This window comes from Tamandua tetradactyla, chromosome X (genome assembly GCF_023851605.1).
Source record: "Tamandua tetradactyla isolate mTamTet1 chromosome X, mTamTet1.pri, whole genome shotgun sequence".
Lineage (NCBI taxonomy): Eukaryota > Metazoa > Chordata > Mammalia > Pilosa > Myrmecophagidae > Tamandua > Tamandua tetradactyla.
The window spans coordinates 88,724,108-88,747,336 of NC_135353.1; positions in this window are offsets into that span (position 1 = coordinate 88,724,108).

The following is a 23,229-nucleotide window of genomic DNA, read 5'->3' on the forward strand; positions in this document are numbered from 1 at the left end:
GTGGCTGCAAAACATATGAAAAGATGATAAACATCAAAAGCTTCTAGGAAAATGCAAAACAAAACCAAAATGAGGTTTAATATCTCACCCACTAGAATAGACACTGCTAACCCCCCCAGAAACTAAAAGTGTTGGAGAGGATATGGAGAAATAGGAACATTCATTCACTACTTGTGAGAATGCAGAATGGTTTAGCCATGGAGGAAGACAATTTGATGTTTTGTAAAGAAGCTAGGTATAGAATTGCCATATGATCTGGCAATCCTGCTACTAGGTATATACTCAGAAGAGCTGAAACAGGGATGTGAACAGATATTTGCATGTGAATGTTCATAGCAGCATTAACAATTGACAGAAGATGGAAACAGAAATAACCAGTGTCCATCAATAATCAACTGATAAACAAAATGTGGTGTATTAATATGATGGAATATTATTTAGTAGCATGAATGAATAAAGTCCTAATGCATGCAACAACATGAATGAACCTTGAGGATGTTCTGTTGAGTGAAATAAGTCACACACAAAAGGACAAATATTGTATGGTCTCATGAATATGAGCCAATTATAATGAGCAATCTCCTGGAGTTAAAATTTAGAGCAGAGCTTACCAGGAAATAGAATAAGGGTACAGAATGGGAAATTAATGCTTAATTTGTGAAGATTTTCAATGAAGTTGATTGTAAATGTTTGAAAATGGATAGAAGTATTGTTAGAACATTATTGTGAGTGTATTTAACAGCTCTGAATTGTGGGTGTGATGTTGGCTGAGAGGGAAATTGAGTAGTGTATGTCACTAGAAGGAAAGCAAGTTGCTAAAACATAAGCCTGTATTACATAGTGAACCCTGTTATGGATAATGACCATGGTTAATAATACAAACATAAGAACATTCTTTCATGAATGAGAAAAAATGTACATCACTATTAGAAGGTATTAATAATAAGGTGGCTGTATTAGCTAGGGTTCTCTATACAAACATAATCAGTAGGAAATATACATAGATATAAAATTTATAAAAGTGTCTCACATAACCATGGGAATTTAGAGTCCAAAATCAGCAGGGCAGACTGTGAAACTGACAACTCCAATGAAGGGTCTGGACAAACTCCACAGGAGATGTTCACCAGCCAAAGCAGGAAGAGAGACTGTCTTTTCTGAATCCTCCTTCAAAGCCTTCCAGTGATTTGGTCAACATCACTCATTGCAGAGGACACTACCCTTGGCTGATTGCAAATGCAATCAGTTGCGGATGCAGTCAACATGATCATGATTTAATTCCATGAAATGTCTTCATAGCAAAAGACAGGCAAACATTTGCCCAACCAGACAAATGGGCACCATCACCTGGCCATCACGACACATGAACCTGACCATGACAGTCCACCCCTTGTCAACTTGGCAGCTATAGACATCACCTTTAACCATACTTAATCTCTAAAAAGAAAACAATAAAAGACACATTTTCCTCACCTAACAATACTCAACTGTCCCATGTACAACCAGAAATGCATTAAATCTTCCCAGAATAAGGTGCAAGTCCTTGGGGAATATTCTTTCTTAAAGCTAATGTCTTACAACTTAAATACTATAACATGAACAGTCCTCATTTCTGTAACTGACCACATGGTCGAAGTTCATATTTATCACTGCCTTCTTCCACTGCCCATTCCATGTTCCCTTTAACTTCAGCAAGCACTTCAGCTGGCCATGATTCTTTATCTGATGGGGCAACACAAACCTTCATTCCTGACATTTCAGAGCCTTTGGTAGTCCTGCCTGGATAGAGGTTGTTGCAGTTTTCCATTGATTTTAATCACAGGACATGGTAGCACTAAAAGACACCCTAAGGGATCTCCTATATTCCAGGAAAACTCTTCTTTACCTCCATTCTGAGTTGCAGCCCTATTTCTCCCTAATAGTCAGGGTCAATCACCCCAGCCAGTAAAGTAATCCCCTTCTTGGCTTATTGACCCAGGGTCATGAGTAGCCCAATGTGACCAGATGGCAGCATTAGATTCCAGTTCAATGGAGTCATTCTTGTTTTCCTGGTGGAAGCACTCCCCTTTCTGGAACTAAAACCTACAGACCAGCATGGATCAAGGTCAAAGGGAGAGGAAGCAAAAATTTTCCTAGTGGATCACTAACGGTAATAGTGAGTGGTGCCACTCCCATTTCCAACCCTTGGTTCCTGGACCCATGGACCCTAGCTATGGGAGAAACAGCACCATACAGTGGATGCTGATTCAGAGCATACCCAGCTCCCTGGAGAATATTACCCCAGCCCTTCAAGGTATTGCCACCTAGTTGTCACTGTAATTGAGTCTTCAAAAGGCCATTCCACTGTTCTATCAGTCTAGCTACTTCTGGATGATGGAGAACATGGTAAGACCATAGAATTCCATGTGCATGTGCCCATTCCCACACTTCATTTCCTGCGAAATGTGTTCTTGATCAGAAGCAATGCTGCATGGAATACAATGATGATGGATGACAATTTCTGTAAGTGCAGGGATGGTAGTTTTGGCATAAGCATTGCATGCAGGAAAAACAAACCCATATCCAGAGTATGTGCCTATTCCAGTTAGAACAAATTGCTTCCCCTTCCATGACCAGAGTGGTCCAATGTAATCAACATATCACCATGTAGCCAGCTGTTCACCTCAGGGGATGCTGCCATATAGGGGACTGAGTGTGGGTCTCTGCTGCTGGTAGATTTGGCACTCAGCAGTGGCTGCAGCCAGGTCAGCCTTGTTGAGTGGAAGTTCATGCTGCTGAACCCAAGCATAATCTCTATCTCTACCACCATGAACACTTTGTTCATGAGCCCATTGAGCAATGACAGGAGTTGTTGGGGAAAGAGGCTGACTAACACCCACAGATGGGTCATCTTATTCACTTGATTATTAAAACCTCATCTGCTAAAGTCACCCTCTGGTGCACATTCACATGGGACACAAACATCTTCATATCTTTATGCCACCAGAAAGGTCTATCCACATACCTCTTCCCCAGAGCTCTTTTCCAACTTTTGGTCTTTCCAAGTCCCTGATCATCCAGCCAAAACATTAGCAACAGCCCATGAGTCAGTACAAATGCACCTCTGGCCAGTTCTCCTTCCAAGCAAAAGGAGAAACCAGGTGCACTGATCGAAGTTCTGCAGACTGGGAGGATTTCTCATAACCACTATCTTCCAGGGACATTCCAGAAAGAGGTTGTCGTGTTGCAGCTGTCCGCTTTCGAATGGTACCTGCAGATCATGCAGAACCATCTGTAAATCAGGCCCGAGTTTTCTCTTCCTCAGTCAATTCACAGCAATGAACTCCCCAAGAGGCCATAGCTTTTGTCTCAGAAAAAGAAGGTAATGTGGCAGGAGTGGAGATCATGGGCATTTGGGCCACTTCCACATGTAACTTACTTGTGGTTTCAGGACCTACTCTGGCACTATCCCAAGTATACCATTTCCATTTTATGATGGAGTGCTGCTGTGCATGCCCAATTTTATGGCTTTGTGGGTCAGAAAACACCCAGCACATGATAGGCAACTCAAGTCTCATGGCAACTTGATGGCCCATGGTTAAGCGTTCAGTCTCTAATGCCCAGTAGCAGGCCAAAAGCTGTTCCTCAAAAGGAGAAAAGTTATCTGTGGCAGATGGTAAGGCTTTGCTTCAAAATCCTAAGGGTCTGGATTGTCATTCTCCTACACAGGGCCTGCCAACTACTCCAGACAACATCTCTGCTTGCCACTGACACTTCTAGTACCATTGGATCTCCTGAATCATATGGCCCAAATGGCAGAGCAGCTTGTACAGCAGCCTGGACCTGTCACAGAGCCTCCTCATGTTTCAGGTCCCCACTCAAAATTAGCAGCTTTTCTGGTCACTTGATAAATGGACCAGAGTAGCACAACCAAATGAGGAATATGTTTTTGCCACACCCACATGAGGAATATGTTATCACCAACATCCCAAGAGACCAACTAGGCATTGTGTCTCTTTTTTGGTCATAGGAGAGGCCAGATGCAACATTATCCTTTACTTTAGAAGGGATATCTCGACATTCCTCACACCACTGGACACCTAGAAATTTCACTGAGGTGGAAGGCCCCTGTATTTTTGTTGGATTTATCTCCCATCCTCTGACATGCAAATGCCTTACAAGTAAGTCTAGAGTAGTTGCTACGTCTTGCTCACTAGGTCCAATCAACATGATATCATCAATATAATGGACCAGTGTGATGTCTCATGGAAGGGAGAAATGATCAAGGTCTCTGCAAACAAGATTATGACATAGGACTGGAGAGTTCATATACCTCTGAGGTAGGACAGTGAAAGTATATTTCTGACCTTGCCAGCTGAAAGCAAACTGTTTCTGGTGGTCCTTACTAATAGCTGTTGAGAAAAAAGCATTTGCCAAATCAATAGCTGCATACCAGGTACCAGGGGATGTATTGATTTGCTCAAGCAATGATACTACATCTGGGGCAGCAGCTGCAATTGGAGTTACCACCTGGTTGAGTTTATGATAATCCACTGTCATTTCCAAGACCCATCTGTTTTCTGCACAGGCCAAATAGGAGAGTTGAACGGGGATGTGGTGGGAATCACCACCCCTGCATCTTTCAAGTCCTTAAGAGTGGCAGTAATCTCTGCAGTCCCTCCAGGAATATGGTATTGCTTCTGATTTACTATTTTGCTTGGTAGAGGCAGTTCTAGTGGCTTCCACTTGGCCTTCCCCACCATAATAGCCCTCACTGCACGAGTTAGAGAACGAACGTGGTGATTCTGCCAGTTGCTCAGTATGTCTATGCCAATTATACATTCCGGAACTGGGGAAATAACTACAGGATGGGTCCGGGGGCCCACTGGACGCACTGTGAGATGGACCTGAGCTAAAACTCCATTGATCACCTGGCCTCCATAAGTCCCCATTCTGACTGGTGGACCAGTGACATTTTGGGTCCCCTGGAATTAATGTCAGTTCTGAACCAGTTTCTAATAATCCCCCAAATATCTGATCATTCCTTTCCCCCTATGCACAGTTCCCCTGGTAAAGGGCCATCGGTGTCCTTGGGGATGACTTGGAGGAAGATTAACAGTATAAATTTGTGGCAGCATAACAGGGTCCTCCCCAAAGGGACCTGGCCTCGCCTTTATTCAAGGGGCTGAGGTTCTGTAAACTGTCTCAAGTCTGGAAATTGATTAAGGGGCCATGTCTCCGTATTTCTGTAATTCAAGTTAGACTTTTGTTCACTTGACCTAATTTGCTTGCTACCAGAATGCAACATGCCAGAGATGGATTGACTTTTAACAAAAGGGGATTTATTTCATTAAAAACACATAGTTCTTCAGAGGAAAGGCAGCCAACTTTCAACTGAGGTTCTTTCTGATGTGGGAAGGCAAAGGGTGATCTCTGCTTGCCTTCTCTCCAGGCCTCTGGGTTCCAAAAACTTTCCCTGGGGATATTCCTTTCTGCATCTCCAAAGGCCTGGGTTGAGCAGTGAGTGCTGAAATGAGGTAGGCTGAGCTGCTTGGGTTGTGCTACATTGAGCTCTCTCATTTAAACATCCAGCCTATTAAATCAAACGTCATTCATTGCAGCAGGCACGTATCTTAGCCGACTACAGAGGTAATCAGCAACAGATGAGATTCACATGCCATTGCCTCACGTCCACAGCAATAGAACTAGGCACCTTCACCTGGCCAAGTTGACACCTGAATCTAATTATCACACAGCTTGAACAAGAATTTAGTAGACTGTCCATCTATTGTACTACTAGCCAGTGTCATAAGTCTCTGCAAGTCAGATTATTTTGACTCCTAACTTCAGTCTGCTGTCTATTATGATAACCACATCCACCTTGTGTTTGGTGATTGAGCACTGCCACCTGGCTTCTGCCAATTCAGAATCCGTTCATCCCCATCATGTTTAAGGATCCCAGCTCAGTGACAGCTGTTCTACAGTAACATCTGAGCTGCAGAGAAGTGCAACTACAGAGCTCTTCAGGGATGTTGGACCTAGTCTAACAAATTTATTTCTCACACTTCTGGTAAAAGGTGCATCTTCTGGACATACCTGGGGTGTAAGAGCAGGCTTTCCATGATAAATTTACTCTAACATTCCAATATCTCTAAGCCCCTGGATCCCCTCATCTACATTATACCAAGGCAGTTTGGCGTCTCAACCTCAGGTAATGTCTGCCCCCTTTTAATCCATATTTCAGCCAACAATTCAAACAAACTCTTAATGCCTTTTCTAACCCCTCAAGCTATAACATTGAATGCGGAATTTCTGCTTAGTGGGCCCATTTCAATTAATTCAGTCTGATCCAACTTTATATTTCTCCCATCATTATCCTACACCCTTGAAATCCATTGCCACACATATTCCCCTGATTTCTGTCTATACAAATTGGAAAACTCACCCAGTTCTTTTGGAGTATAACATACCTCCTCATGGGTGATACTTTGTACCTCCTCTTTTGGGGCCTGTTGGGACTTTTTTATAGTTATATACCTGAAAGAAATGAGGGATGGTAGGGGTGGATCATGAAAAGAATAAAAGATAAGATGGTGGATTCAGGAAATGCCTTTTCAGCAATAACTTTGAATGTTAATGGACTAAACTTACTAATTAAAAGACACAGATTGGCAGAATGGATTAAGAAAAATAATCTAGCTATATGCTGCTTACAAGAGACTCATCTTAGACACAAGGATACAAATAGATTGAAAGTGAAAGGATGGAAAATATTTTTCATGCAAGTTGTAACCAAAAGAAAGCAGGAGTAACTATAATAATATCAGACAAAATAGACTTTAAATATAAAAGCATCATAAGAGACAAAGAAGGACACTATACTAACAAATGGGACAATTCATCAAGAATAACAATCATAAATGCTTGTGTTCCCAATCAAAGAGCCCCAAAGTACATGAGACAGACATTGGCAAAACTGAAGGGAGTGATAGATGTTTCAACAATAATAGCAGGAAACTTCAATACACCACTCTCCTCTATAGATAGAACAATCAGAGAGAAGATCAACAAGGAAATAGAGAAGGTAAACAACTTTATAAATTAATTAGACCTAACAGACATATATAAGTCATTACACCCCAAAACAACAGGATACACATTTTTCTCTAGTGTTCATGGAACTGTCCCAAGATAGATCATATGCAGGGGCATGAAGCAGGACTTTATAAATTTGAAAACATTGAATTTATTCAAAGTACTTTCTCTGATCACAATGGAATGAAGCTGGATACCAATAACCACCAAAGAATGAGAACTTTCAAAAATATATGGAGGTTACATAATACACTTTTAAACAACCAATGGGTCAAAAAAACAACCAGTGAGTCAAAAAACTTGCTAGAGAAGTCAGCTATCTGGAGATGGACGAAAATGAGAATGCAGCATATCAGAATTTAAGGGATGTGGCAAAGGGTGTGCTGAGAGGGAAATTTATTGCCCTAAATATCTATATTAAAAAAATAAAAAAGAGCAAAAACTGAGGACTTAACAGCTCACCTGTAGAAACTTGAAAAAGAACAGTAAACTAACCCCAGAGCAAATAAAAGAATAATAACAAAAATTAAAGCAGAGTTAAATGAATGGGAGAAGAAAAGAACAATGGGAAAAAATCAATAAGCCCAAAAATTGGTTCTTTGAGAAAATCAATAAAATTGATGGGCCACTAGGAATACAAAGGAAAAAAGAGATAGGATGCAAATAAACAAAATTAGAAATGAGAAGGGGTGGGTTCCCACACATGCTGAAGAAATAAAAGAAATCAGAAGATTATTCTATGAACAACAATATGCCAACAAACTAGACAACTTAGATGAAATGGGCAAATTCCTGGAAGCATACAAACAAACTACACTGACTCAGGAAAAAATACAAGATCTCAACAAACAAATCACGAGTAAAGATGTTCAATCCACCATCAAAAATCTTCCTACAAGGAAACACCCAGGGCCAGAAGACTTCACAGGGGAATTTTATCAAACATTCCAAAAAGAACTAAGGTCAATCTTGCTCAAACTTCTCCAAAAAATTGAGGGAAAAGGACCAGTACCTAATTCACTTTATAAAGTTAATATCATTTTAATGCCAAAACCAGGAAAAGATGTTATAAGAAAGGAAAACTACAGGCCAATCTCCCCAATGAACATAGAGGCAAAAATTTTCAACAAAATGCTGTCAAATAGAATCCAACAGCAGATTAAAAGAATTATACACAAGGACCAAGTGGGATTAAACCAGAAATGTAAGGATGGTTCAACACAAGAAAATCAATTAATGTAATACAACACATTAACAAATCCAAAGGGAAAAATCACTTGATCATCTCGATTGATGCTGAAAAAGCTTTGAACAAAATTCAACATCCTTTTCCGATAAAAACACTTCAAAAGATAAGAATCAGTGGTAACTTCCTCAAGATGATAAAGGGCATATATGAAAAATTAATGGCCAACATCATACTCAATGAAGAAAGACTGAAAGCTTTCCCCCTAAAATCAGGAATGAGACAAGGATGCCTTTTCTCACTACTATAGCTCAACATTGTATGAGATGTTCTAGTTATATCAATCAGGCAGGACAAAGAAAGAAAAGGTTTCCAAATTGGAGAGGAGAAAATAAAATTTTCATTATTTGCAGATGACATGATACTGTACTTGGGATATCATGAGAAATTTACACGGTTACTTGAGCTAATAAACTAATTCAGCAAGGTGACAGGTCATAAAATTAAGGTTCAAAAATCAGTAATGTTTCTATAGACAAGCAATGACCTAACTGAGGAGTCAGTTAAGGGAAAAATTCCATTCAAGATAGCAATAAAAGAATCAAGTACTTAGGAAAAAACTTAACTAGGGACATAAAGGATTTGTACACAGAAAACTACATAACACGACTAAAAGAAATCAAAGAAGTTCTAAATAGCTGGAAAAACATTCCCTGCTCATGAATCGAAAGGTTAAATATAGTGAAGATGTCAATTCTACCCAAATTGATCTATGGATGCAATGCAGTACCAATCAAAATTCCAACACCCACATTGATGACTTGAAAAAGTTACTTACCAAATGTATCTGGAAGTGAAAGATAACGAATAGCTAAAATCATCCTAGAAAAGAAGAATGAAGTATAAGGATTAACATTTCCTGACTTTAAACCTATTATAAAGCCACAGTGGTCAAAAGAGCATGGTACTGGCACAAAGATAGAAGGATTGACCAATGGAATCAAACTGAGAGTGCAGAAATAGCCCACCACATCTATGGTCAACTGATTTTTGACAAAGGCCCCAAATCCACAGAACTGGGTCAAAATAGTCTTTAAAAAATGGGCATGAGAGAACTGGATATCAATAACCAAAAGAATGAAAGAGGACACTTACACTACACCCTATAAAAAAACTAACTCAAAGAAGATCAAACACCTAAATATAAGAGCTAGAACCATAAAGTTTCTAGAAGAAAATGCAGGGAAACATCTTCAAGTCCTAGTAATAGGAGGTTGCTTCCTAAGCTACACATACAAACACAAGCAATGGAAGAAAAAATGGATTAAGGGCAACTCCTCAAAACCAAAAGCTTCTGCACTTCAAAAGACTTTGTGAAAAAGTTGAAGAGGCAGCCAATTCAATGGGAGAAAATATTTAGAAATCACACATTGGACAAAGATTTGATATCAAGTATATATATATAGTAATCATACAACTCAACAACAAAAGAACAAACAATTCAATTATAAAATGGACTGAAGATATGAATAGGCATTGTTCTGAAGGACAAATACAGATAGCCCAAAAGCACATGAAGGGATGCTCACTTTCATTAGCTATAATGGAAGTGCAGATCAAGACTGCCACAAGATACCACCTCACACCTATAAGAATGGCTGTTATTAAATAAACAAGAAACTACAAAGGTTGGAGAGGATGTGAAGAAATTGGGAAACTTATGCACTGCTGGTGGGAAAGTATAATGGTGCAGCCACTATAGAAGACAGTTTGACATTTCCTTAGGAAACTAAATACCAAATTGTCCTATGACCCAGCAATAGCATTACTTGTTATATACCCAGAAGAGCTGAAAGCAGTGGCACAAACAGACATTTACATACCAAAGCTCATAGAAGCATTATTCACAATCACCAAATGATGGAAACAATGCAAATGCCCATCAGCATATGAGTGGATTAAAAAAACTTGTTATAAACATATGATGGAATATTATGCAACAGTAAGATGAAATGGTGTTCTGAGGCACATAACAACATAGAAGAGCCTTGAGGACATAATGCTGAGTGAAATAAGCCAGGCACAACAGGATAGATACTGTAGAACTCCACTTTTATGACCACAGTAGAGGTAAAATTCGAGGCTTATAATACAGAATGGAGGGAACTTAGAGAAACATTGAAGCCAGAAATCGGTGAGCAGTTTGCTAATGAGGATGAACTCAAAATAAAGGGAATAGATAGATATGAAAGTGGCTCTCTAGTGGGTGTATAAATAATATTACCATATTGAAGGTGAACAAGATTGAAAGGGGTAATATAGACCTATGTGTCCCAATGATTATCATTAGAAATATAAATAAGTGCTTGCAAGAAAAACTCCAAAGTATGATCCATGTACAAAGAGTGTTTATGTACCGCCTACAGGGGGAAAACTGCTACTGCATGTTATGTACTATGTTTAACATGAAAACATCAGCAGTACCACAGCAAAAGCAGGGGTAAATAATGGGGGGAGGGACAAAAGTTAAAGGGAGGTTTAGATTTCCTATTTTGAGCAGATGTGTCTATTTGTTATCTTTCTCTTGGGAATAATGAAATTATCTAAATTTAAGAGTGTTGATAGACTGTGGAGTTTGGACATTATACATTATGCCTAATGAAGGCAGGAGGCTGAATGATGCAATGACTGAGAAGTAGGTTGGTGAAGTATGGCGCATAGATTTGATTGAACATTGTACTTCCACACAAAGGAACAATGAATGAACTTGGGGGTTATTTTTGAGACAAAGTAAACCAGGAACAAAAGAACAATTACTGCATGGTCTCCTTTAGAAATGCTTATAAGAAAACAGGGGCCTAGACTGTAAGCTCTTAAATCAGACTCATTTAGTCCAGAGTGTAATGATTATTTCTAGATTTTGAGAGACTGTTTTATACATGTATAATCTGGCATTGAGAGATAAGAATGCAGATGATCAGGTTGGGATTAAGTTAATTCAGAACACAGTGGTAAGGAAGACACTGTCTATATTTTTGAACCAAACCTATTCTTTGAGACCAAAGGGGGAAAGATTTATTTTTTCTGGAACCTAAATTTTCTGTAGCCCATAATTAAACTCGACCTATCTGGATAGTTCATTTAAACAACTGAAACTCAAGTAGCCCAGAATAAGAATGAGGGCATTTAATCCTGTATAGATTAATGTAATACTTGGATACATTTTAGATTATTTTTAGCAGGTAATCAAAAGTATTGGCAAAGTCCCCTGAGGGATGGGAGAAAAAACGGAACTATTAAACTTTATCATTAGGGTATCCCTGGTACTGTGTCAAACATTAGGGTTACCCAAATCAATAGTTCAAGCCCTTGATCTTGAGGCTTACTCTTGTGAATCTTATGTATGTAGTGGAGAAGCATAGCATATCTTTAAGTATGCCTAAGAGTTACTTCTGAAGGACCTCTTTTGTTGCTCAGATGTGGCCTCACTCTCTCTAAGCCCAACTCTGTAAGTGAAATCATTGCCTTACCTCCTACATGGAACATGATATCCTGGGGTGGAAGTCTCCCTGGCAGCTTGTGAGATGACTCCCAGGGATGAGTCTGGCCCTGGCACCATGGAATCAGCAATTTCATCTTGACCAAATGGGGGAAAAATGTAACTAAAAGGTATCAGTGGCTGAGAGAGTTCAAATAGCATTGAGAAGCTACTCTTGAGGCCACTCTTATGCAAGGTTAATTTAGACATTGCTACCTATCATAACTTACTAATCCCCATCTAAAACCATTCCAGCCAATCCCAAAGAACACCTAAGGCAATATATAAAATTCACAAAGATTCCATGCACTAGGGTAACTTTCCAGAAACCTACAACCTCCAAATGTATCCCTGGACCAGATAAGTCCTGAAACCTAGAGGGCATAGCCTCTCCAGACCATCAGCTCATTTCACCTCCCTCCCCCATATTATTGTCAGCCCCTTCCAACATGAAAAATTTTGTATGACCATAGCCCAAACACCCCTAAAGTGTGGGATAGAAAGATAAAAAATAATGGTGGTGTTAAACAGAGAAGGTAGGATTTAACAAATATATATGATTGCTGAATCATTAAATTGATATTTCTTTTAGTCTCCAATATCTTAGAATAGCTAGAAGTAAAAACCTAAAATTGTGGAATTGTATAACCTATTCCAAACTCTGAAATCTCTTCTACAACTAATTGTTCTATGCTTTGAAATTTATTGTTTTTTTAATATATGTTATTTTTTTCAAAAAGGAATAAGAAGTTGATTGTCAAGATAAAAAATATTTCTTCCTTCTAGCCTCTTATATTGTGAAACATCTAGAAGGAAAAATCCAAGAGGTTGTATGGTAGCCAATGACAAACTCTGGGATCTGCCCTGTATCTATTTGTTGAAGACTGCATTGAAAACTATTGCTTTTTTCTTTCTTTGTTCTGTATATATATATTACCCAATGAAACAGTTAAAAATATTTTTAAATGTTATTACTAAAGGAAAATTTTACAAAAGCAATATGAAGTATGTGTTTTAATGGGTATGCTGTATGTGTTTGCACAATGCTTTTTCTGTTGAGTGAAATCTTCTTTGTTAGACTATAAACTGATTAAAACAGCAACCATGTCAAAAAAATAATGCCATAAAAAGAATGGTAGAAAATATCTGGAAATCACATCTTTTGTAAGAGTTCAATTTCCAGAGCATATATATAGAAGTCCTACAATTCAACAACAAAACAGCAAACAACTTAATTTGAAGTGGGTAAAAACTTGAGTAGATATTTCTCCAAGGAATTTATAGAAATGTTCAAAAGCATATGAAAATATGCTCAACATACTTAAACATTAGGGAAACGTAAATCAAATCTACAATGAGATACTACTTCATACCTACTAGAATGGCTACTTTTTAAGAAGGGGAAAATAAAAAGTTTTGGAAAGGATGAGAAATAGAAACACTCATTCATCTTTTGTGAGAATGTAAAATGGGGCATCTCTGTAGAAAGCATTTCAGTGGTTCCTCAGAAAATTAAGTATAGATTTATCATATGATGGAGTGATTCCACTTTGTACACCCAAATGAATTGAAGCAGATATTTGCACATTGATATTCATACTGCCATTATTTACAATTTCCAAAATATGGAGGCAACCCTCCAAATGATCAACACCAATGAATGGATAAACAAAATGTGGCTTGGAATGGAATAATATTCAGCTGTGAAAAGGAATGAAGTTCTCATATATGCGATGATATGGATGAATCTTTATGACATCATCTTGAGTGAAATAAGCCAGACACAAAGGACAAATATTGCATGATCTTACTGATATGAAATAATTAGAATAAGCAAATTCATAACTTCAGGATCATAGTTTAGCTGTGGGTAAGTTGGGTGTAAGGAGTACAGGTAAATTGCTACAGTCTTTCTGTTTGTTTACGGCTGGTGAATTGGGGAAATTTTAGGTTGTATATATGTTACTAGAATAAAATGATTTTTTAAAAAAATCATGTGACTTTACAACACAATGAGCCCTAATGTAAACTACAGAGTATAGTTAATAGTATAATCATAATAATATTGTTTCATCAATTATAACAAAGTTACCACACTAATGTAAAATGTTAATAATAGGGAAAACTGTAACTGTGAATGGGAGTTAAATGGGTACTTCATATTATCTGTCTGAATTGTCAGTAAGGCTAAAAATTCTCCAACAAAAAATGTCAGAATTTGATATTTAACACTAAGAATATTTATACTGATTAGGTCATAAGTTTAGAGCTGCCAAAATCAGTGCTTACTCTTGCTGACTATTATATCTCAAGCACTCTGCATACCACCAGGCATATAGTGGTTTCTCAATACATATTTTTGAGTACATCAGCAACAGGAATGTAAGTAATATGAATGAGAAAGTGAAATAATAGATATGAAAGCACTTTGAACAATTGTTCATACAATTGTATAGTCTAATTAACACTGAAAATTGGAGAGCACCAATTATCCATTACTTCTGCTCAAGATTGAGAGTGTGAATGTTCTAATCTAGCCTTTAAATCAGTATTGCAGCCGGCCAATTTGAATTATATCTGTCCTCTTAATGGCAAAAGAGAGGGGAAAACTGCCACACTTTTTATGCACCAAATGACTATTCTTTCTACTGGATCTGTTTCATTTGTTTGGATTATTTGGTCAGAGACTCTCAATTCAAAGCAAGTGGAAGAATGCAGGTGATAAAGTCTACATAGTCTCACTGTTAGAGAAATTAGACAATTTATAGTAATTCATAAATCTCAGTTAAACAGATCAATTGACTATATAGTTTAAATTCACTTTATGCATGATTTTATCTATCCAGGCCTGGCAAATCAGTGCTCTAATATAAAAATATAGTAAATGGAGCATCATTTTTGTGGACTTTGAATGCACACTTAACAATACCATTAAATTAACTAATATCAAGTGTGAATGAAGTTTGCTACTTGACCTATAGACAGATTAAGGAAAGAAATTGGACAGTTAGAAAGTGTCTAAAATATTGTTTCATTTTTAAAATCTAATTATGATTGAGTGAAAAAAAGAGAAGGAATTAAGATTTGTCATAATGTTTATTTGTGGGGACATGTGTTTTAATTAAAGAAGAAAGCTATCAACCGAGCTAAAAAACCTGATGGGAATATGGAAAAAAATGGCTGCAAATAGGCAACAAGGCTTAATGATTTCAAATGAACTTCTATACTACTTAGTCACTTTGAAAACACTTTGAAAATGGATCACCATAAAGTTTCTATTTTCACTTTATTTCTGAAATGCAGAAATAAGGATGCTAGAAAATCTCTTAACATTGAGGTTGGAATATAAAGAAATTCAGGGATGCTTTAGTTCTTCATCAACTCAACAGATCTTTTTAATGACAAAAATGTCATATCATGTCCCTGGTTTCATTTACACACCAGAAAAGCATATTGCCCTAGGAACTTGCTTTCCAAGTTGAAACTATGCAATTTTTGTAAATGTGTCTGAATTGCCCAAATTCAAGGGATCATCCTAGTCACACAGTTTCCATAAGTAATTTTATGTGATTCTAGATTTTTAGGTGATATTTGAGTTGTAAGATATCATAACCTCATACTGACATTTGAAAATTTTTCATACATTGCTTTTATGGGATAGAATCATAACATTTTAACAGTGCTTATCACAGGAAAAGGCTTCCCTGTTGTGAGCAAGCCTAACTAATGACCTTATCTTTTTAAAGGTGGAATCCATATTTCCACTGTTCAAATCCATCCACAGCACTCACATCCATGCTTACCTTAATCATTCCACTCAACCTACCAGGAATGGATCAAAATTAATGCTTCTAAACATAAAGATGTTAAATCAATTTAGACTCAGTGACATGTCCTCATACAGCTCACATATATTTGGTTCTATTTTACTCCATCCATGTAAACATGTAAAATACAATCAGGAGACAAAATTTTATTCCATATTGAAGAATTTCTGTATTATATAGCATATCCAGTTAAATGGAATATTCATGAAATCAAGGTTATGGTTTAAAATACATATTCAATATATGTAGATATGTATTTAATAACTCTACAATGATACATAATTTAATGTATATCCCTACTCCAAATAGCTATTTGTAATAACTATGTAGCTATTTATTTATGTATTTATTTCACAGGTGTTTATTTAACATTTCATTGGAGCCCAGCACTATACCAGATAATGAATTGTGTCTGAATGATGAACACATCATATATATGGTTTACATTCATGGCACTTACAGCTAAGTCAAGGAGATGAGGAAATGCATATCACTTAAATAGAGAAATAAATAAATAAAAAGAAACAAATAGTAATAAGTGGTATGTAGGGGAAAACAAGGTGTAGTGATCCAGAACAACAAGGGAGTAGAAAGGAAATTCACTTGCATGTAGTTATCTGAAAAAGCTTTTCTGAGGAAGTCATAAATTAGCTGAGACTTATAGGATTAAATGAAGCCAGGAACATGAGGAAAGTGTTCTAGGAAGAGAGAACCACATGCTTGAAATTCCCAAAATGAGAAAGGCTTTTCATGTTTGAACAAGTGGAAGAAAGCTGTTAGTCACAGTGGGCAAGGTGGAGTGTAGCCAAAAAGATGAGATTTCAAAGGTAGACATGGACCACACTGGTCTCTATTCATATCCATGCTAAGGATTTTGGGTTTTATTAAAATCCAAATAGAAACTACAGAGGTATTTTGGGATAGTAAGTAATATAACTTGTGTTTTAAAAATATTGCTTTAGCTCCTGTAGGGATAATAGATTGAAGCAGTTAAAGGAAGCAAGGGGAAACTTTAAGTATGTCATTATACTATTTTGGGAAAGAAAAACAGTAGCTTAGACTAAGGTGATGACAATGGGAATGGAAGATAGCACATAGATTTCACCAGGAGACATGTACAGGAATGTTCATAGTAGGGTTGTTTCTAAAAGAAAACACCCATAAACCAAATTGAAGGAAAATTGGTGAATCATGTAATGCATTATAACACAGTGAAGATGGATAAATGATAACTATTCAAAACAATATATAAAAATATTAGTAATAAAATTTTTTAAAATTCCAGAAGATTACATTCACCATCCACATGCATACATACTTTTTTAACATTTGAAAACAATTTAATCAATATATTATTTGGGTGTACTTGTCTATGTTTGTAAAATGTTCTTTCAAAATATTTTTTTCTATGGGCAGGCACTGGGAATCAAACCCAGGTCTCTGGCATTACAGGCAAGAACTCTGCCTGCTGGAGAGACCATGGCCTGCCACTTTCAAAATTTTTAAAGGAATTTAATAATAAGTGATATTCAGGAATTTGGTTTCCTGTAAGAGTGAGAGGCATGGAAATAGGATAGAAGAGCATTGCATAGATTATTGTTAACTTCTATTTCTCAGTTGAATAGTGGGTATGAAAGAATAAATAAACAAACAAACAAATGTCTTGTATGGACCAAAGTATCAAGCTGTGTTATTAGTATAATTCTGTGTACCCTGAAATTGTTTGTTAAAGCTAAATACATGGAAGGAAGTTATATTTTAGATTTAGAAAATGCAGAATTGATGTAAGAGGTTAGAGAAAGGAAGTAATAAAAAAGGCATCATACATGTGTTAGTCAGAGTTCTCTAGAGAAACAGAATCAACAGGAGAGAGTTATAAATATTAGATAAAGGTGTTTCATGTAACCATGGGAATGGAAAAGCCCAAAATCCATAGGGCAGACTGTGAAGCCTGTGGCTCCAAGAAAGGGTCTAGATGAACTTCACAGGAGATGCTTGCTGGCTGAATAAGCAGTGAAAGAGTCTCTCTCCTTCCTTAAAAACCTTTGGCTGATTGGATTATCTCATTGAGGGAGGCACATGTTAGTTGATCACAGATGTAATTAGCTGGAGATGCAATCAACTGTCTGGTGATTTAATACACCAGCCTACCGGTTAGTCAACCAGCCATGAAATATCCTTGGAGCAATGGTCAGGCCAGTGCTTGCCTGGCCAAATAACTGTGCATGATCACTTTGGCAAGTTCATGCCAGAACCTAGTCATCACAGTCCATCCCTTGTCAACTTGGCAAGTATACACATCACCTCAAAACACACTTATTTCCAAGCAGAACACAATAAAAGACATATGTCTCACCTAACAATATTCAACTATCCTGTGTACACCAGGAAATGCACTTCATCTCTCTTGAATAGGGTGCAAGTCCTTAGGTGACATTCACTCTCAAATTTCATATCCTATGACCTAAATATTATAACATGAACAATACAAACTTTGTCATATGAGGAAAACAAGATATTTGCTTATCTTGAACATACTCATAACATAACGTGAACATACTCACAACAAAACAGGGAGGAAATCTCATACAATCACAGTCCTCATTTCTGTAAATGGTCATGTGGTCATAGTTCATACTTATCACTACTTTCTTGTACTACCCATTCCATGTGCCCCTTACCTTCAGCAAGCACTTCTGCTGGCCATGATTCTTTGCAAGGTGGGGTGACCAAAACCATTCCTGAAGTTTCTGGGCCATTGCTAGTCCTTCTTGGATTGCATTGTTGCAGTTTTCCTTTGACTAATCACAGGACATGGAAGTACTGAGATACTTAGGGGATGTTCTGTATTGCAGGAAAACTCTTTTTTACCTCAATTGTGTAGCTTCAGTCTTATTTCCCCTTGATAGTTAGGATCAATCACCCCAGACAGAACAGTAATCCCCTTTTGTGCATGCTGATTCAGTGGCATGAGGAGCCCTTAGTGGCCAGCTTGCAGTTTTAAAGGAATCATTCTTGTGTCTCATGGTAGCAGCACTCCTCTTATGGAACCAAGACCCATAGTACAGCAGAATTAAAGTTTCAGGAACAGGAAGCAAAAATGTTGTAGTGGATCACTAGGGGTGATAGTGAGTAGTGCCATTCCCATTTCCACTCCTTGATTCCTGGACCCATGAATCCTGGCTATGGAAGAAACATCACCATACAGTAGATGCTGATTCAGAGCATGCACAGCCTCCTGAAGAACATTGCTCCAGCCCTGCAAGGTATTGCCACCTAGCTGACACCTTAATGGGGTCTTCAAAAGGCCATTCCACTGTTCTATCAACCCAGCTGCCTTTGGACGATGGGGAATGTGGTAACACCAGAGAATTCCATGGGCATGTGCCCATTCCTGCACTTCATTTGCTGTGAAGTGGGTTCCTTGATCAGAAGCAATGCTGTGTGTAATACCACGATGGTGGTAAAGACATTCCGTAAGCCCATGCATGGTAGTTTTTGCGGAAGAACTGCATGCAGGGAAGGCAAATCTATATCTTGGGTATGTGTTTATTTCAGTTGGAACATATCACTGCCCCTTCCATGATGGAAGTGGTCCGATGTAATCAACCAGCCTCCAGGTAGCAGGCTGATCACCTCAGGGAATGGGGCCATATTGGAGAATGAGTGTAGATCTTGGATGCTGGCAGATTGGGCACTCAGCAGTGGCCCTTGGTGACTGGAAATCCATGTTGCTGAGCCTATGTAGAACCTCCATCCCTACCACTTTGCCCACTTTGTTCATGAGCATATTGTGCAATGGCAAGAATGGCTGAAGAAAGAGGATGACTTGTATCCACAGGATGAGCCATCTTTTCAACTTGATTATCAAAACCTTCCTCACTGAAGTCCCCCTCAGGTAAACATTCATATGCAAACAAATGTCTCCATGTTCTTTACCCACTCAGAAAGTTCTATCCACATACCTCTCCCCCAGATCTCTTTGTCAATAATTTTCCAATCATGCTCCTTCCAAGTTCCTAATCATCCAAGCAAACCATTAGCAACAGCCCATGAGTCAGTATACAAACACATCTCTGGCCAGTTCTTCCAAGCAAAATGAACAACCAGGTGCGCTGCTTGAAGTTATGTCCACTGGGAAGATTTCCCCTCACCACTTTCCTTCAAGGACATCTCATAATGGGGTTGTAGTACTGCAGTTGTCCACTTGTGGGTGGTACCTGCATATCATGCAGAAACATCTATAAACCAGGCCTGAGTTTTCTCTTCTTCAGTCAACTGACTGTAAGGAACCCCCCAAGAGGCCATAGCTCTGGTCTGGGAAAGAGAAGCTAATGTGGCAGAAGTGGGGGCAATGGGCATTTGTACCACTTCCTCATGAAACTTACTTGTGCCTCAAGACCTTCTCAAGCCCTATTTCTAATAAACCATTTCTGTTTTATGATGGGGTGCTGCTGTGCACACCCAAATTTATAGCTTTGTGTGTCAGACAACAAGTAGGTCATGATAGGCAATTCAGGTCTCATGGAAATTTCATGGCCCATGGTTAAGCATTCAGTCTCCATTAAGGCCCAGTAACAGGCTAAAAGCTGTTTCTTAAAAAACAAGAGTAGTTATCTGCAACGTATGGTAAGGCTTTGCCACCAAATCATAAGAATTTGCATTGTGATTCTCCTATAGGGGGCAGCTAAAGGTTCTAGACAGCATCCCTATTTGAATATGACACTTGCATCACCATTGGATCTGCTGGATCATATGACCCGAGTGGTAAAGCAGCTTGCACAACAGCCTGGACATGTTGCAGAGCCTCCTCTTGCTCTGGTCCCCACTCAAAAGTAGTAGTTTTTTGTCAGTCAGTGAATAAGCCAGAATAGCACACTCAAGTAAGGAATATATTGTCTCTGAAATCTGAAGAGTCCAACTGGGCATTGCGCCTCTTTTTTACTGGTAGGAGGAACCAGATGCAGCAGCTTATCTTACACCTTAGAAGGTATGTCTTAGCATACCCTACACCACTGGACACCTAGAAATTTCACTGAGGTTGAATGCCACTGTATTTTTGGTGGATTCATCTCCCAACCCCTGAAATTCAAGTGCCTTACCTATAAATCTAGTGTATTTGGTACTTCTTGCTTACCAAGTCCAAACATCATTATATTATCAATATGATGGAACAAGTGATGTCTTGTGGGAGGGAGAAATGTTCAAAGTCCCTGTAGAACAGATTGTGACATAGGGCTAGAGAGTTGATATAGCACTGAGGCAGGACAGTGAAGGAATACACCTGGCCTTGCCAGCTGAAGGTAAACTGTTTCTGATTTTACTTGCTGACAGCTATTGAGAAAAAAAAACATTTGCCAGATCAATAGCTGCATACCAGGTACCAGGCGATGTGCTGATTTGCTCAAGAAATGATATCACATTTGGAATGGCAGCTACAATTGTAGTCACCACAGTGTTAAATTACAATAATCCACTGTCATCCTCCAAGTCCCATCTGTTTTCTGCACAGACCAAATAGGAGAGTTGGGTGTTGTGGAAATCAGCACCCCTGAAACCTTCAAGTCTTTAACAATGGCACTAATCTCTGCAACCCAGGAATACGGTATTGCTTCTGATTCACTCTTCTCTTAGTTAGGAGCAATTCTAGTGGCTTTCTCTTGGCCTTTCCTACCATAATGGCCCTCACTCTATGAGTCAAAGAACCAATGTAGGGATTCTGCCAGTTGCTGAGTATGTCAATTTCAATTACACATTCTGGAACTGTGGAAATGACCACAGACTGGGTCCAAGAACACATTGGACCCACTATAAGACAGACCTGGCCTAAAACTCTGTGAATCCCCTGACCTACTCTGACTGGTGGGCCAAAATGGTATCTTGGTTCTCCTGGAATTAGTGACACTTCTGAGCCACTTTCCAATAATACCAGAATTATCTGATCATTTCCTTTTCCCCAGTGCACAATCAACCAGGTAAAAGGCATAGGTCTTCTTGGGGAAGGCTGGGAAGAATGTTACCAGTGTAAATTTTGGGCAGTGCAAAAAAGTCCTGACCCAAGGGTACCTGGCCCTCCCCTCATTAGAGGGGCTCTGGGTCTGTAATCTCTCTCAAGTCTGGGAGTTGATTAAGTGGCCATGACTCTCTGTTTTGTAATTCAAGTTTGACTTTGTTCACTTGACCTAGAATTCTTCTGCTTATACAGCTCAAACAAAAATTTATTGGATTGTCCATCTATTTTACTTCTAGATCACCCCATGATCTACTAACCAACACTACAAATCTCTGTATTGCAGATTACTTTGACTCCTTCTTTGAGTCTGCTATCCATTGTGGTGGCCATGCCCACCTTGTCTATAAGGATTAACTGTTGCCACATGGCTTCTGCCAACTTGGGATTAGATCATCCCTGTTGTGTTTCAAGATTCCAACTCAGTAACAGTAGTTTCCACAGTAATATTTGATCTACAGAGAATGACATCTACATTGCTCTTCAGCGATGATGGAGCTAGTCTCATGAATTTATCTTTCAAGGTTCTGGTGAAAGATGTGTCCTCTGGACATTACTGGGATGTGTGATAAGGTCTTTCCATGATAAGTCCACTCTAACATTCATTCTCTTTAAGCCTTGGATCTCCTCATTTACGTTATGCCAGGGCAGTTCTGGTATTTTGGCCTCAGGTAATGTTGGCCACATTTGGAGTTTCAGCCAACCATCCAAATGAACTGTCCATGCCCTTTCTAACCCTTGAGCTACAATATTGAATGCAGAATCTCCGTTTAGTGGGTCCATGTTAGTAAATTCAGCTTGATCTAACTTTATGCTCCTTCAACTGTTATCCCACTCCCTTAATATTCATTTCCACATATACCCCCCTGATTTCTGTGTATATATTTTGGAAAACTCATGCAGTTCTTTTGGAAAATAGAGTACTCCCTCATGGGTCACACTTTGTACCTCACCTTTTGGCATCTATCAGGAATTTAGTTTAATTATATGCCTTGAAGAAAAGAGGAAAGATGGGGTGGGTGATGAAAATAAATAGAAGTTTCTTTCAAGCCAATTACCTCAGGGCATTCTGTTGCAGTTTCATCTGATTAATCAGGATTAGTCACTCCAGAGAGGAGTGAAGTCAGTTTGCCCAGGGGAGGTGGTTACAGGGTTAGCAGGCACTGAAGGGTCAATATCGTTAGGTGCAGCTTGGATGGCAGACTATGCTAGGAAGACTGGAACCCTTGCCGCGTCCTCTTTTTCCTCCCCGGTTTGACAAGGTTCCCTGGAAGGAAGGGCGGTGGCAAGGCCTTCAATGCCCCAAAAGAGGACGAGGCATAAAATGGTGTAATAGAAAAATACTGGGATTAACGACACTAATTGTGTGTTTCTTGTTGCTGGTTGTGCTCTAAGCATTATATCAAAATGAATTAGAAAGCAAAAGAATTGGAAAAAATGATACAAATTGTACAAATTGCAAAACTTTATTAATGACTGTTTGGGAAAAATTAGGTTGGGATACCCCCATTAAGCAAGTCATGCTGCAGATGCAGCAGGCAGAAGTGCTTTTAAAACAAGTTACAGAAAAGTGCCCCATAGAGAGTAAACAATT